Genomic DNA, 16,680 nt, shown 5'->3' on the forward strand with positions numbered 1-16,680 from the left:
GGGGATATGGGTATATATGTATACATATAGCTGATTCACTTTGTTATATAGCAGAAACTAACACAACATTGTAATGCAATTGTACTCCGATAAATATGTTTTAAAATATTGTTAACTTATACTTTTTTCTAATGTAATATATACATGTATACAATATGAGATCAGATTGAAGGTTTTTAAGAATAGTTTTGTAATAATATTATGATTTTATAATTAAAGAGTCCCTTTTTGGCCCATAATCATGAAGGCATTGCACAATTTTCTAGTTCCTGCTAAAGTCCAGTCAGACTTGAAATATAGTAGCTTCCATTTAACTGAGGGCAGTGTGCCATGAATTCTGAAACATATACCACTAATTGAGCAGGACCTTTAATGAGATTTGAATTTGTTCTCTGTTAATGATCCTCCAATAAGATAAATCCTTAGTTTTCCTCAAAGTAGTCTGTGATCTTGGAAGAGTTAGATGGCATTAACATTATAGTACTTAGACACCAAACGGAAAAATGGAAAATAAAATGAGTGAAAAAACTAAACTTGGCATTTACTTAAAATTTTGAGAGAAGAGTTATGGCCTGATAATGAAAAGGTACTGATCATTTTTTGCTCTAATTAATAGTACATTTATTGAGTTAAGAAATAGATTTCAAATAAATAGAGACCAGTTCAAATTTTACTTTCAAGCATATGGGACTTCATTCCAACCCAAGGTAAATTTTTCCTGATCATGAACACTATGAATTTTGACTGGAAGACAGTGTTACTCACACTTTTCTGTTAAAAATGTTGTAAACACACACACACATATAAACACACATACAAACAGATTTGTCCCAAAATTTTAAGTACTGACCATTTTATGAAAGTAAGTTTTGCAGTATAACAATAGTATACCATGAATTCTAGTTGTTTTTCTTTTTCTTGTTGTAATGCAATTGGTAACTATCCAGAAAACTAATTGACCCACCAAAATTCCATGCTCTATCAGGACCATATGAGGATTTTCCTTCTTCTTGAATAATCAGATAGCATTTTCAGGAGAACTAGCTCATCAACTTCAAACACCCAATGTTGTTTTAATTAGGTTAATTATGAACTTATGTAGTATTTCTTTTTTTTTAAAGTTTGTACACTTTTGTATTTTATAATTAAATTTAGATTTTGTTTAAATTGCATGAAAGGATTATGTTTAATGAGAAAGCCATCCTGTTAGCATGATATAACTCAACCATCAGTTTGACTATGAACTGTGGCCAGACGTGCCTTTTAGGATCAAAGATGGTTTTTAAGGAAAAAAGGAAAAAAAGCTCATTTATACCCTTTTTCAATTTGTATCAGATTCGCTGAATCCTAAAATTATCTGGGTAGTATATCACTAGACCTCTCTATTTGGGAATCTCCCTTAATGGTCTTGATGTTTTAAATTTAATCCAGTGTTTCAGTGCAGAAAACCTGGTTACCCTTTAATTCTTTCAAATGTTACGACTTAAGCAGGGGTGGTAGTGGTGGTGGTGTGCTGAATTGGACAATTGGGATTGACATGTATACACTGATGTGGATAAAATTGATGACTAATAAGAACCTGCTGTATAAAAAAAATAAATAAGATAAAATTCAAAAATTCCCCCCAAAAAGAAAACAACAACAAATGTTACTGCTTAATATTCACAAAATATCTGGCATCTGGTAATGCATATTAAATAAAGTGTTTACAAGGTTTAAATATAATATGTTCTACCTTGCTAATTTGGATAAAGTAATTAAGATTTTAAGGAATATTTTGCAGTAAATATGACTGCCTTCTTTTTTTTTGTATTTCCTTCCTTTCTCTTGTCTTATATTCACTTCTCCATTTATTTTTTCTCTCTTTCACACTTTCCCTGATATATACATAATTGCACACTAAGTATATAAGTTATGTATATAAGTTTCAAGATGTTCTGCTGATTTGGGCTTACAATGTATAAGAACCAGATTTTCTCATTTAGCCATTTGGTGAAGAGAATATCCACATTAAGTTACTATAAATCCCTGCCATGTGATGATGAAATTTGGACTGGCTATATAATACTGTATGTGCCTTGAGAATGTTCAGTTAGGATATTTTTAAGGATTGCAAGTAATGGAAAACCCTACTTGCCTGGTTAACAATGAGGAAATATTTCGTATAGCATTAAATACAGAGGGTAGTGGATTCCAAGCGAAGGTAACCTCTGAATCCACTTCTAGGTAAACCTCTGATTTGGCTTTGCCTTCCTCCCAGTATTGGTTTACCCTCAGTTTGGTAGTCAGATGATTTTATGTTATATATTTTTAGCATCTCATCCAGACACACTGGAAACATTCAGAGACAGTTAAGAGATTATTTTCCTCTTGTGTCTCTTTCTTAAAAATCATTAAATTCTTCCCAGACGCCCACCAATGAACTTCATCTCACATCCTACTGGTCAGAGTTAGATTGCTTGCCCACTCCTACATATAAATTTTTGTCCGGAGAGCTGGGATTACCAAAAGAGGATTTTCTATTTAACTTCCAGCCCCTGATTGAAGCTGAGGATAAAATCAATTGCAGCACTTGGCTGGACAGAAGAGGGATGGATATTTCAATAATATTGGGAATATTCAACAGTATTCAACAATAATCATTTAGGGAGTGTGAAGTAGGATGGAATGGATACGGTAGGCAAAAAGTAGAACGTGCTTGGAATTCTGATTTCGGAGGTGAAACCCCCTACTCATTAACTTCCATGGGCTCTGATTCCTCTAAGACTACATCTGAGATGGGACACAAGAATTCCAAGAGCGCTTTTCCTTGTAAGTGGAGTTGCTGACAGAATTTGCCTTAGGGATTGAACTTCTGAAGCTATCATCCATCAGACTTGAGATTTCTTTGGCAACACAGAAAACCGTAGCAGGGTTTTAGTCTTCCAATAATTCCAGGAATAGCCATTATAATTTTTGGGAGCATTGTCTCGTTATATGAGAGACAAATACATATATATGAGTATATACATATATATCGCAGCTTTTTCTTGTTCTGTAGATATAATATCTTCTCAAACGTCTCATGGGAATAGGTAATACTAGTTAGAAGGTGCAGTGCTGAGCAGTTAGGAGTCCCTCTATCCTTCACTGAAAAATGAAGCATAGGAATGACTTTGTGATCTTGTCTCAACACAGATTCTGATTTGGTAAGTCTGGAGCAGGACCACAACATCTGCATGTTTTTCTAGCTCTCAGTTGCTGTTGATGCTGTTGGTCCCTGGATCGCATGCTAAGTAGGAAAGCTATAGAGTACTCAGTCTTCCTAGGATCAATGCTTAGACACTTGATATAGACACTTAAAAAGTTCTTTTAACTCTGACCACTAGGGTAACTTTTACTAAATTTATAATGTCTAACAAATATACAGTGATCTTAATTCAAAAAAGCATAAGCAAGTTTTCAAATATTCCTGGTTTTCAAAGTTTTGCATAAATTTCAAGAAACAACATTTTAGAAATTCCTTTGTGTTGTTCCCTTTTATTCTTTTTTCTTGAGGAAAAGACAGTTTTCACTTAAAATTAGGTGTCTGTTATGCGGAAATACTTAGAACATTTATTACAAAACTTTGGCTCATATATTCTTGGTTCCTTTACAACAACTAGCAAATTTCCCACATAGCATGTGTACAGAATAAATGAATGCTCATTTATGAGCATTGAATGAATGAATAAATGAATGAAGACATTGGGTAAAAGCAAGGTTCTGAAATCTTGCTACCACCCTATAACAACATGTAGCACAACAAAAGGAATGCAAGTCTGGGGGACAGGAGCTTAGCTTGGAGTTCTACCAATTAATCTTGGTGGAAAAGCAAATTCTGTCTCCAAACAGGCATCTGTAAAATACAGATAATAATGTTTTGAATATTCAATTAGATAAGGAATATGTCGATATGTTGTCAAACTAAAAGTGTTATGCAAATGTTCGTTACATTTACTAGTGGTAGTAGGTAGTACCACTACTGGTACTAGTATTAGCGACATTTTGTAGCAATAAAACGACTTTAATTATGTTTGGTCACTTAAAACAGCGGTCCCCAACCTTTTGGGCACCAGGGACTGGTTTCGCGGAAGACAGTTTTTCCACGGATGAGGGCGGGCGGATGGTTCAGGCAGTAATGCGAGCGATGGGGAAGATGAAGCTTCGCTGCTTTGCCCACTGCTCACCTCCTGCTGTGCGGCCCAGTTCCTAACAAGGGGTTAGTGGTCTAAGTCAGGGGTCCCCGGGGGTTGAGTACCAAGTGTAGGCTCACATCCACCCAGCCTCCTGGGACACCATCTCCTCAGCGCCCCAGTCTTACTAGCATTTCATCACCTCCTTTGGTTCTTCCGGTCTTCCCATGAATATGGCACCACCCTCTCCCCTAGTACTCAATAGCTCAGTATGGGATGTGTCTGAGGGGACCGATATAGATGTCTACATGACAGCACAGAGGTGCCTGGGTTTGAAGGTGTGGTTCAAGAGTGACCCTTTTCCTCAAACTGCTCCATTTACCATTTGCCAACAGAAATGCACTTGTCTTTTGCTAAGAGGCCAACCAGGAAAGGGTCTGAATGGAAGTATCCTGTATCTCAAAGCAGAAGGCTACATTTATAAAGATCAGAAGCTTCCTGCACACTAGTCCAGGGGTGACCTTTCACTTATCCTTAGCAGTGAGCACTGTGGGACCCTGAAGATGTCCCAGGTCACTGGTATTACTTATAGCTGGGAAAGTGCTGAGGTTTATGTAGTGGGCAAGCCCCACAGGAACATGTGGCAGCCAGGTGAGGTTGTGTGTACAACATGCCTCTTCTACAGATGCCTGGTCTCGGTGTACCTGCTGCACTGCCCAGCCAGGGAACAGAGAACAGGTTTGAGTAAATACTGACGATCCAGTCAGACATTCTCTCTCAGACAAGCAAAGAGATTGGTATCTGGTGGAGAACTGGTAGGGAAGTTTCTCTTAGGGCAGCACGTTTCCATAGTTACTCTGCCATGGAAACTGTGAGAAGGCCTGTGAGGTCATCACTACCCAGTGAGGTCATAATAAGGAACCTGTGACTTGGGGGTCAGGCTTCAGGAGGAGGGGCAATTTTGTGGAGGATAGCAGGGTGGATGGAGGCAGAGGTACTCTGCCTGGCCCCTCACACCTGGGCTTCCCCACCCATACCCTAGTCTAGGAGACACCCCATGTGGGACGTGCTGGTGGGCTAGCACAGCCCCAGGGGCCCCAGGAGGGCAAGAGAGACCCACATTCTGAGATTGGCTTGAGAGGCAAGATTAACGTTAAGAGACAGCTAGGTTGTATGGCATTGACCCTAAGAGGCAGAGAATTGTGTGGACTGGGGAATCAGGCAAGGCTCCTTGGCAGTGGGCCTGAAGGACAAGTGAGATTTGGACTCATGGGGAAGAGAGGGAAGACATTCCAGTTTGGAAGAATAAAAACAAAGATACACTCTTCTCGACCCTGTCCTGCCCCAAATATAAGTTCATAGAACTCTCACATTTTTACACCTGAGGGCTTAAAAAAACCAAGAGGTTAATGAGCCTACCCAGTGTTACACAGGTAGTGGAGAGATGTTCTGCTCAATGGTTAGGTTCATGTCAGGGCTCCGGATTCACAGCTGATAGGAATGTAAGGACAAGCTCATGCCATTTCAAACATTTCCAAGTGATACTGAGAGAGATGTTAAAGGTGCAAAATGAGGGTGCTGAATGACCTCACAAAGTGGGAATGGTGGGCCCATTTTAACATGAAATTCAAAACAAATTCATGACAAAAGGACATAATACAAAATGACAGCATAATCACTACAGTCCCCTCTCCCCTAGAAGTAAAGATCATTATAATCCTCTCTCTCTCCACCATTAAAGGATGAGATAAAGCCTCAGCAGCAGCCCCCGTGAAAAACATGGTCAACACTCTGACGAGATGTTAGTAAGATGATTTGGTCCGACTCAGAGAAGGAAAGAGACAACTCTGCCCTTAGCCTGATCAGGTCCACAGGAAGGAACCACATTTGGGGCAGCCTTTGATAGTGTGGCAATGAGAGAGAACCTTCTTTAGGAGGGGACTCCCTGTTGCCGACCTTGAAAAAAGCAAAGATGGGACCTTCGTTTACTGGGGCTGTTGTGGAGGGGATGTGCCCAGGAGGTAGAGACTGCTTCGACTACCATTTTAGAGGTTAGGCCACTGTGGTTGAGAAGCACAGCACCTTCTATTCCTAAACTGCTTGAATCAGTGGGTGCACGTTAGGACAGACGATGTCAGGCCTCATTTGAGTGGACTGCCTTTGGGAGTGGTAGAATGTAAACTGTGAAGGGGAATGCTCTGGAGGAGGTTTGTCATGGCAGGTGGGCCAGCATGAGACCATTCAGATTCTCCAAGACTCCAGAGATTACTTGGTTGGGAGCATCCCTCTGATGTGGTGCGGGGACTCTTACCTTAATAGGACCTGGCTGGGCATCTGGGGGAGGCAGAATAAATGGTTTATTAACTTAAGAGAGTGAGAGACTCACTTGGGGGATTCCACAAAACCAATTAAAAAGACTTGTACTTGGATTCTTGAGCCAACCCTCAGAAAACTTATCTAGATCTGGAGTAGGGCTCAGGAAGCTGAACTTTTAATAAGCTTCCTGGGCAGTCCCACCACAGTGGTCCATGGATAGAGTGACCAAATTATTGTGCATTCTTTGTTGCTTTTGGGAGTCAAAGTGGGCAATATTAAAAACTGCAGCAGGCATACGTATAAACAGGGAATATTCAAGGCAAACAGAGGTGTGTAGTTATTCTATGCATGAATCAGATTTGAGAAAAGCTAGCCTAGTGGTTAAAGAACACACTTTTAGGGCAGACAGACCAGATTCTGTCCTACTTACTTGTGTGATTTCGACCAAGTTCTTTTATCCTTCTGACTGTTTCTTCATATGGAAAAGAGCTATGACTGTACATTTAGCACAATATTCTCTTTTGGCAAAGGTTGCTCTGGGTCCATTTGTGTTCTCTGCAACTTAATCCTTTCCAGTGTGCAAGCATTTTTAAGTTGTTTAGTGAAGTATTACATTTGACTTTCAACTGTTCATTACTTTGGGCAAAGCTTATATAATGCTGCAGAGACTAGAACCTATGCAGAGATAGTGAGAGGATGTTATAAGCTTATTCTTCCAGTTTATAAAAAAGTTTAACCTTTTCTCCTCTTCCTGCACCTACCACCAAGAGATGAGAAAGAAGGCAGAGCCTGGAATTGCACACCAAGCAATAGTTCTGTGTCAGTTTGCCTTTTATTCCTCTGCCAGTACTTCCCAGAGAGATTTCACCAAAAGTGCCTAAGCTTGCCATGGCCACTGTTGTGAAGAAAATTTCTCTCTATTGCTAGTCACATCCCATTTTCCTTCTCCTGGGGGCTTAATGGATGTTTGGGGGCAGGAAATAAAATTTAAACTAAAACATCAAAAAAAAGTATTCTCAAATGTAAATCAACTCTATCATGTATGTTTTAATCTCCAGAAACTGTGAATTTTCTGAATATGATTGTATGGTATATAATTTTCTTAATTAATTGCATAATATGTAAAACTATTTAGGAGAATCATTTGGAACTAACTAGAGTAGCTTCTCTGAAATGAAACATTAGTGATGTGCCTCTGTGTATACAAATTTTCATAAGAAGTTTCTTTTTGTATCTTTGGATTTGTTCTAAGAGAAAATTAAAAATACAACACACATTTGACACTCCCAAACCTGCATTATCTACCTCTTTAGGGTCATTCCTTAAGCTGGAAACATTTTTCAATTTTGTATGTAATCTTTTCTTTAAAATATTACATCACTATACTTCCCTAAGTTTATGTTACAGGATTTTCACATGCAGAAAAATGTTTTGTTAAAGGTTGTAGTTGGAAGTAAATAATTCATAAAGGCATAACTAGTAAACACTAAATATTACTTTTTCATACATTAAATCAGGGAAGCTATGTTCCAATAATTATATGTTCCTGAATTTACCTTCTTTCATTGATAAGCATTAAAATATAGATATCTCAACACTTAATATCTATGTAGTAATCTGTCCACGAAAAAGCCAATGACAGAACTTTGCATACTTTTGGAAAATGACATTAAGGAAATGATGGAAGTTCTCCCACTGATGTTGTGATGCACTGTTATATTTTTATTCTGTAAAGCACGTGACACCAGTTAATATTATAATTTTTAGTACTTTTTAAAAACTGCCTCACCCAAGTATAACTTCCCCTTTGAGTTGCACTCAGATCCCTTGAGGAGAAGTAAAATATTAATTTAGTACAAGTTCTTATTATACTAGACAGTGAAGTCACCTCCATTTTGCAACAGATGTGACTCAGGCTCATCAACACTGTACAAAAACTCATCAGGGTTATTTCTATGGTATGCGCCACATGAACATGTAGTCCAATTAATGCGATGACAATTTAACACAGAGAAAAATATTCCAGAATATAATCTTTTTCAAGGATTATGAACTCAGCAAACAGACATTCATCCAATTAAACAATGTTAAGTTCATTCAATTGGAAAAGTTAGGCCTTGAACTAAGTTTGGAAGTAAGGACAAGTAAGGGCTGAAATTCTCTGCATAAGAGAGGAGTAAGAATTTAAAGAAGAGTTAGACGAATATAGCAGAGTTGAAATGGGGGAGAGAAGGGCCATCAAGATAGTAAGAGTAGCCAGGCCTGTATATATTAATAAAGTCAATGAGAAGTCACCTATATCAAGGAGCCAAAATGATGTTAACAACAAAGATTCTAGCATGTAATTTTAAGTTTGTTTGTTTTTTGCTGGAGAACTATGTGTATAATCCCTTTCCCTGAAAAGAAATACAAGTTCTATATAATGCATAAAGTTCTAGTACCTGCCAAGATTCATTTTTCTAGTGATTTGGTCAAAGGAACAGTGGATAGGTAGAATATAAGCCATAAAGTAAAATTTCCAAGATAGTAGCAAAGAACAAGCATTTAGTGGAGGTGGGAAATAAAAGCCAGAGGTGACTATGACAAAGAGAACCCTTTAAAAGTTCACGGGATGTTCCACAGGGAAATGAGAATTTATGGTATGTATATATGGATCATAAGTGGTGTGATTACCCAACTGAATTTTGAGTCCCAACCACCTCAAACTTTGAGAATATGAAATACCTTCCAGAATTAATTTGATTCTTTATTGTGACAGAGAAATAAGAATAGACAAAAATAAATCTTCAACATTATCTGGAGGCTCAAGCCAACGTTGTAAATAAACAAAGAAATCCAGATTGCAAGGGAAGAAGGAAAACAGTCTCTGTTCACAAGACACATAATTCTTTACACAGAAAATCCCAAGAAATCCACAATAAACTATGAGAACTAATAGACAAGTTTAGAAAGAACATAGGATGCAAGATCATTATAAAATCAATTCTGTTTCTATATTCCAGCAATGAACCATCAGAAAATGAAAATAAGAAACAAGTTCATTAGCAATAGCATCAAAAAGAATAAAATGTGTAGAAATCAATTTCACAGGAAATGGGTAAGAATTGTACACTGAGAAGTACAAAACATTAATAAGAAAGTTAAAGATCAAAATAAAAAGAGACACATTTCATGTTCACAGATTGAAAGACTCAATATTTATTTTCATGATGACAATTCCCTCCAATTGATCTACAAGTCCAATGCAGTTCCAATTACCTCTTCTTTATTTTCTATTGAAAAACTAAAGCCAAAATTTGTAAAAAGAGCTTTTTGCCTCCATGTTTTTTTATTCTCAGTTCTGGTGAGAGGGCTCTCTCACTGCCTGGTAACGTCCTGGTTCCTCTTTCAGCAGCTACAGCTGACACAGCTGTGCCTTCACTTCAAAGATGGATTATTCTAATGAAAATTTTTCTCATTTGACACGTCCAGAGTATAAGGGGTCAGATGGACATGTAAAATTATTTTAGTCCTAGCTTCAAGAATGCAAAACTGAGACAACATAAATACTCTAGAATAATAATACATTTTTACTATACCAGCTCATACCTCCCTTACACACTATGATTTCCCAAGACAAGACAGTATTTCCAGTACTGGTTATCCATCAAAATCCACAAGTATAGCACCATGATGAGTCAGACAATAGTAAGAGCAGTTTAAAGTTTTCCAGGAGAAAGAACAAGGGACAGGAATAAGGAGGGGGAAAAAAAGGACAGAAAAATTAAAAACAATCTCGATTACAGCTTCACCAAAAGGCTGGTAAAGTTAAAACTCACTTGAGAGAACTATCCCAGTGAGAAGTTAAATGTGACAGTATCCTTCTACATTCTGGGGGGAAAAAATGTAAACATTTTCCTCTTTCAAAGGGTGGCATGAAAAACATACCATATTTGGGGGAGAGAAAACAAAGAGTGCAAGGCACAAAAAAAAGTACATGGAGACCTGGTCAGATTTTCTTCATATCATAGGTGCCTCAGGTTCTTATCTATAAAACGGGATTCTCCTCTGCTATAAGAAACTGTTCTGCTGCTGGCGTCCTTTTCATCTCCTCCTTGTTGCTGAACACAGTCCCCTGATCTGCCACATAGCCTCCCAAGTCTGTGCAGTGAGGCAAAGGAAACCTCTGATGTCTTGTAATGTTACTACAACTTGTAAGAAAGAAACCAAAACAACAGGGAGGAGACAAAAGTGTACCCATCAATCTCTGTTCCTCTTGATCCTCAATGTAGAGAAATGCTTTCTATATTCTGCCTGTAAAAACATAAATCATGTTTATACTTTCTGTGAGTATTACAATATCTACTACCTAGGGACAAAGAATGAAAAAAATACATGAATAAAGGTGTGCCTCTATCAACCAATATATCAACAGTTTTCTTAGGATTGCTCAGCTTGGGACAGGAATCCAGAAATCTAGACATACACAACAAGAAAACCCTAAAAACTGGAGCACTGTGAGTTGTACACCTCATGTATCAAATGCTAAAGAATATCACAGATACTCATCAAACCTCTTCACATGTTGGAAGGATGAGCAGTTAAGTGGATTACCTCAAAATAAATATTCTCTCATTTAATATTCTTTTTTTTTCAGAAAAGTAAAACAATAAACATTAGTGTGAAATCTCATTCTTATTTCTAGTGCAAAAGAAATCAAGAGAAAATATGATCATAAAATGAAAATATTATAAGAAAAAAGTAGATGTTTTTAAAAGCAATAGAATTTGTCTCTGTAAAAGGAAAACGTATGGAGGTGAGCTAAAGAACCATTGCTCACCAGGGTATCTTGAAATTTGTTAAAGCACTTTGTTTTCCTGTTAGGAGAATGAAAATAAATATATTTGAGAATTTTTCAAATTAACGATGAGACTATTCTGTGAGAAAAGGTGAGGTTATGGATAGTTACATGTGCCTCCTCTTATCCATTATCATTTTTGTAATAAAATATATAAGGTCCCCGAATAGAAAACTAAATACTACCCACAATTATTTTGAACCACAAGTATTAGACTTGAGGTAATTACTCCATTTCAAGATTCTTCTATGGTTGATATCTTGAAGATCAACGAGGAAATTGCTTTTCAAATGTTTGAATTTGTTCAACAAATAATTATTGAGCACCTGCTCAACTGAGTTCAAATTAATAAGTGCTAGATATCAGAAAATAAGCAGTAAACCAAGGAGACACAATCCCCTGCTTTCATGCTGTTTACTGCCTAAACAATCATCCACTTCTACTATTTAAAACTAACCCCCAAAATTTGCATTTCTGTCCTAGGGGTTCAAAGATAAATGGAACTTCAGTTGCATTGGTTTTTTTCTTTATTGTTTTGGTTTTGTTTTTAAATTTACTTTCAAATGGATACAAGTCATTATAAATGTTATTTGTGGAAAATATGCTAATAAAAGTTGTTTGTCAAAGCCTGTATTTTGAAAGGAACATAGGTCAGAAATGCTAACTTTTCAGAGGTGTGACCTGGGAGACTCTCCAGGGGCTGTTAGCCTATAGGGTAACTTTCGTGCCTCCATTCATTCAGTAACAGAAGATGAAAATAAGGGAGGAACAACGGACCAAATATTCGTTGTTTCTTAGATATGTAAATAAAAATTTAATCTAAAATTCACCTACATCAGATTAACAATTGCTTTTTCTGGAAGGATATATACTTTGTTCTTTCTGACATAGCAGTTAAGCTAATATTTTTAAATGTTAATTCCAAGGCTATATTTGTGTTTTTTGTTTTGGCTTGTTTGGTTTTGTTTTTGTAGGACTGTTTCTAGGTCACAGAGGTGAGAAAATCTTTATTTTCTCTGTCAGTGAGAAAAATCTCACTAAAGTCACAAAAGAAAAGGGTCACTAAATTGACATTGTCTTGTAGGAGTGGAGTAGAGAATTGGCTGGTGTTTGTTGTTTGTTTGTTTGTTTGTTTGTATTTAAGAGAAAGATAACTAACCAAAATATCCTTGCTCAGGTTTAAGAACAGAAATTAAAATATTTTTCAATTAGACAAAAAAAGATACACAGGAAGAAGGAAAAATGATAATTTTTAAAAGGGGAATGAAAGAATGTCAAATAGATGAATATATAGAAAGATAAAGAGAGAAAACAGTGCTTTGCCCACTGCAGGACCCAGAAGGCCGAAAATACAGATACAAATAGCTGGACATAAATATCCTTATAAATATTTCAAAAATTAACCCATAGAGAGCCATGCAGAGAATAGAAACATATATACAAAGACGTATGCTCAAATACAGAAAGAAATATTAAGAAGAAGCTCTAAAAACTAATACAGAGACACATATGCTCTCAGATAACATTTTGCTAATTGGATTTAAATAGCAGATGGATTCTTAGCACTGTTATGCTATTACATCTATGCTTTAAATACTGTTGAAATAATATTTACACTTTTTCCAAGAAAAATATACAGACATTTGAATAAAATTGTTTCTAAGATGGTTTCTGTTAAAAGCTGTCCTCATAAGCAAGCTTACGACACTGCTAAGGGCAAATCTGGATGGTTTGGGGGAGTCCTGATATGTTGGTGGAATTCAGTTTCTTGATAGAAGGAGGGAAGCACTGTCTTTCTGTAAAATAAAAATAACATTAAAGTACTGAAAATATGAAATAAAGTCAGAAAAACTAAAGAGAAACTGATTGTAGCAAGAAAACTGTTGCTGTATTGCAAGGGTCCCCAATCCCCCGGGTCGCCTCCCGGTAGCTGTCGGCAGCCTGTTAGGAACCAGGCCACACAGCAGGAGGTGAGTGGCTGACTAGCAGGCGAGCAAGCGAAGCTTCATCTGCCGCTCCCCATCGCTCCCCACCGCTCTCATTACCGTCTGAACCACCCACCGTCCACAACACCGTCCGTGGAAAAATTTTCTTCCACGAAACCTGTCCCTGGTGCCAAAAAGGTTGGGGACCGTTGCTGTATTGGGAGTCAGTGCTGCCTTGTGAAATTATGGCACTATTAGAGTGACTTAGTAGAGAGGCTCCCTACATACACAAGTATCTTCAGTTGGAAGAAGGAACCAGAACATGGACACAATGACTTTGGGTACAATTATAAGAAGGGCTTTTACTCGCCGATTAAGGATATAAATTTTGGAGATATAAAGAATAGCATGCAAACAAAGTGGATCTAATATATACTAAGGAAGAAAGTGAAAAAAAAAAAAAGCTAAGACATCTTTCTTCTGAGACAAGGGAAGGAAAAAGAACATGATAAGGAAGTTCTAAATGTACTCTGCACAAACTTCCTCTACTCATGTTGTCTTTAAATATATTTCCTAGTGTTTAAATGTAGGAGTTTTAATAATGATTTTTATTTAAAGTATTTTAATCTTTACGTCAGATGTTTTGCATACAACGTCTGTGCTTTCCCCAACTCCTATTACATAAGTTGGACCCTATCTATATAAGTCAAGAAGAGATCACTTCAGATTGGACCAAACAAACATTTGTTTCACTGGCCCCTACAAACTCATGTTATATTCCTTTTTTTTTTTTTTTTTTTTTTTTTTTTGCATTACACAGGCCTCTCACTGTTGTGGCCTCTCCTGTTGCGGAGCACAGGCTCCGGACGTGCAGGCTCAGCGGCCATGGCTCACGGGCCCAGCCGTTCCGCGGCATGTGGGATCCTCCTGGACCGGGGCACGAACCCGCGTCCCCTGCATCAGCAGGCGGACTCTCAACCACTGTGCCACCAGGGAAGCCCTCATGTTATATTCTTAATTCATCCTTTCGTATCTGTCATATATACTCATGTATCATAACTTAGGTAACATACATTCCCAAGAGCATAGCCCTTAGTCTGAACACTGAATATAACTTAAATATCGCTCTTGCTTTTCCACAATTCTGCATCTCACTCTCCCTCTAAATTATCTTATGTAACCCACATAAGTGGGTCCTGATTAAACATTTTTGCTGTACAATTTTATGAATACGTATTCCCATTCATTTTATAATAAATAATGAAAAAAAACTAGCTTATTATTATATATACCGTAGTCAGTGAAAACATAATTTATATAAATCTCATTTCAAATGTCTGAGGAAATGCCCAGAGCTTTAACTTTGGTGCAGATTATAAAGATTACATATCACATGAAAACTCTGACCCTTTAGTCATGGCTGCCTTAAATGCTGTATTTGGAAAGATCATGATGCTTTATTTAGGCTAATTGAGGATAGAGGACTATTAGAAATGCCTGCCTTGGGTGTGGGAAGGGCAGAATGGCAGTTGAGGCAAGGCAGATTAGCCACTTAGTCTTATTGATAAGTGGTAGCCAGGCATAAGATAAGTGGCTATAGTATTAAGCTAACCATTTATTAACCAACAACCATATTTTTGGAACTGAATAAAGCATCACAACTAGTTAAAGACAGTGAGACGTATCTCCATGAAGTGCCTAAAACAAGTGTGGAATCTGCCAAGAAAAAGTTTTACATCTGTGATCGTCTAAAGTAGACTAGTTGTTCCAGTCCCTGGTTACAAGGTTAGCATCACCTAAGGAGATATTAAAAAATACCAATGCCCAAGCCCCATCTCAGGCTAATAACATCAGAGCTTCTTTGGGCATGATCAGTATTTTTAAAATATCTTCCAGGTGATTCTGATGCAGAGGGAATGGGAGTGAGAATGTCTCGGTTTTTCCCTCTGCCTTGATCGTACATAACCAGTGTAGAGCCTTCTGGACCTCAGAACGGCCTTCCAACCCCTCTAAAAGGAATCTCAAATAAGACTTTAAAGGGTCTGAATTCACACTTAAAACAAGAGATTTTTTGTTGGTGTTTATTTTATTACAGGGATGTATAAAAGTTATCTTTGTCGTTTTCTCCATATTCAAGAGAAAAAGATTTAAAGCACAAAGAAACGATAATAATGAACTAAATGCCTAATTTCAAATAACATTAATCTTAGTATTTTACTTCCTTTTCCCCTCACCTGCCCTCATTGACTAAGGCTATTCTTAACTAGTGAAATCTGATTTTATGCCAGACTAAATCCCGCTGAAGAATAGAGGATAAATGTACCCAAATGGATGTACACACACACTCACACACACACACACACACACACACACACTGATCTTTAGTTCCCTATAGACATTAGAAAGTTGTCAACAGTAGCATAATGACAGTCTTAATTATTAAAATTTCTCTTGTGTGGAGAGAACTTTTAGAGTATGATGCCAATGGGCATGCAATACGTTAACTGCACTATGGTCTTTTTCTTTTCTTTTAAAATTAAATTCTTAGGAAATATTCCACTGGCTTTCATCAAAACACCTCTCACCACCCCATTGCCATGCACCCTCTCACACAGTCCAAAGGAATTACCAATAAATTCTGATTTCATAAGAAGTACAATGCCCTGAAGGTATATTTTATTATTCATTTAGGTCAAGCGATTTCTTTACAACTACAACTACAAAATCTATTACAGTCTCAATTTCTCCTATTTCTTTAATATGTAATCACATATTCATTAATTCCCAATTTTTTTATGGTGACACAAAGATGCTGTGATTTAATATTATTAATTTGAAAAATATTTTACATGTTTTCTTTTAGGTCTCAAGAAGGGCTAGTCTTCAATCTTTAAGAAATAATTTTATATATTCTATTATAATAGAGATGTGTAAATACTGATACATAATTATTTCAGGGAAAACACTTCAAAATATTGCATAGTCTAACATGGGCCTCCATGGATCATAGAAAATGTCAAATAGACCAAAGCTATGGCATAGAAAAGAAAAAGGGTTCTTTTATGTTGCTTCAGAAAGAAGAATCAGGACCAATGGGTGGCAGTTACATGGAAACAAGTTTGAGATCAATATAAATAAAATGAACAATCAGATCTGACTTAAAAAGGGGCCACCTTGTTTAGCATGCCTATTACTTGTAGTTGGTTTTCAGTATGTCCAATTTGGGAATTCACCAACTTGGGAAATATTAGAGGTACAAATAGGAAGTAATATAAAGCTGATACGCTCTCAGCCTACTCCCATCCCATGGAAGGAGGGCCAAACATTCATTCTCAGACACAACCAAGAACCAGCCCAAGCAGAAGCACTCTTGTTTCTCTAAAGGACATTCTCTGCCTTCTTAACCAGGCCAGGAGACATAATTAAATATTTGAGTTTTTAAATGCCT

This window comes from Mesoplodon mirus (assembly GCF_964341445.2).
Source record: "Mesoplodon mirus genome assembly, chromosome: 6".
In the NCBI taxonomy this organism is placed as follows: Eukaryota; Metazoa; Chordata; class Mammalia; order Artiodactyla; family Ziphiidae; genus Mesoplodon; species Mesoplodon mirus.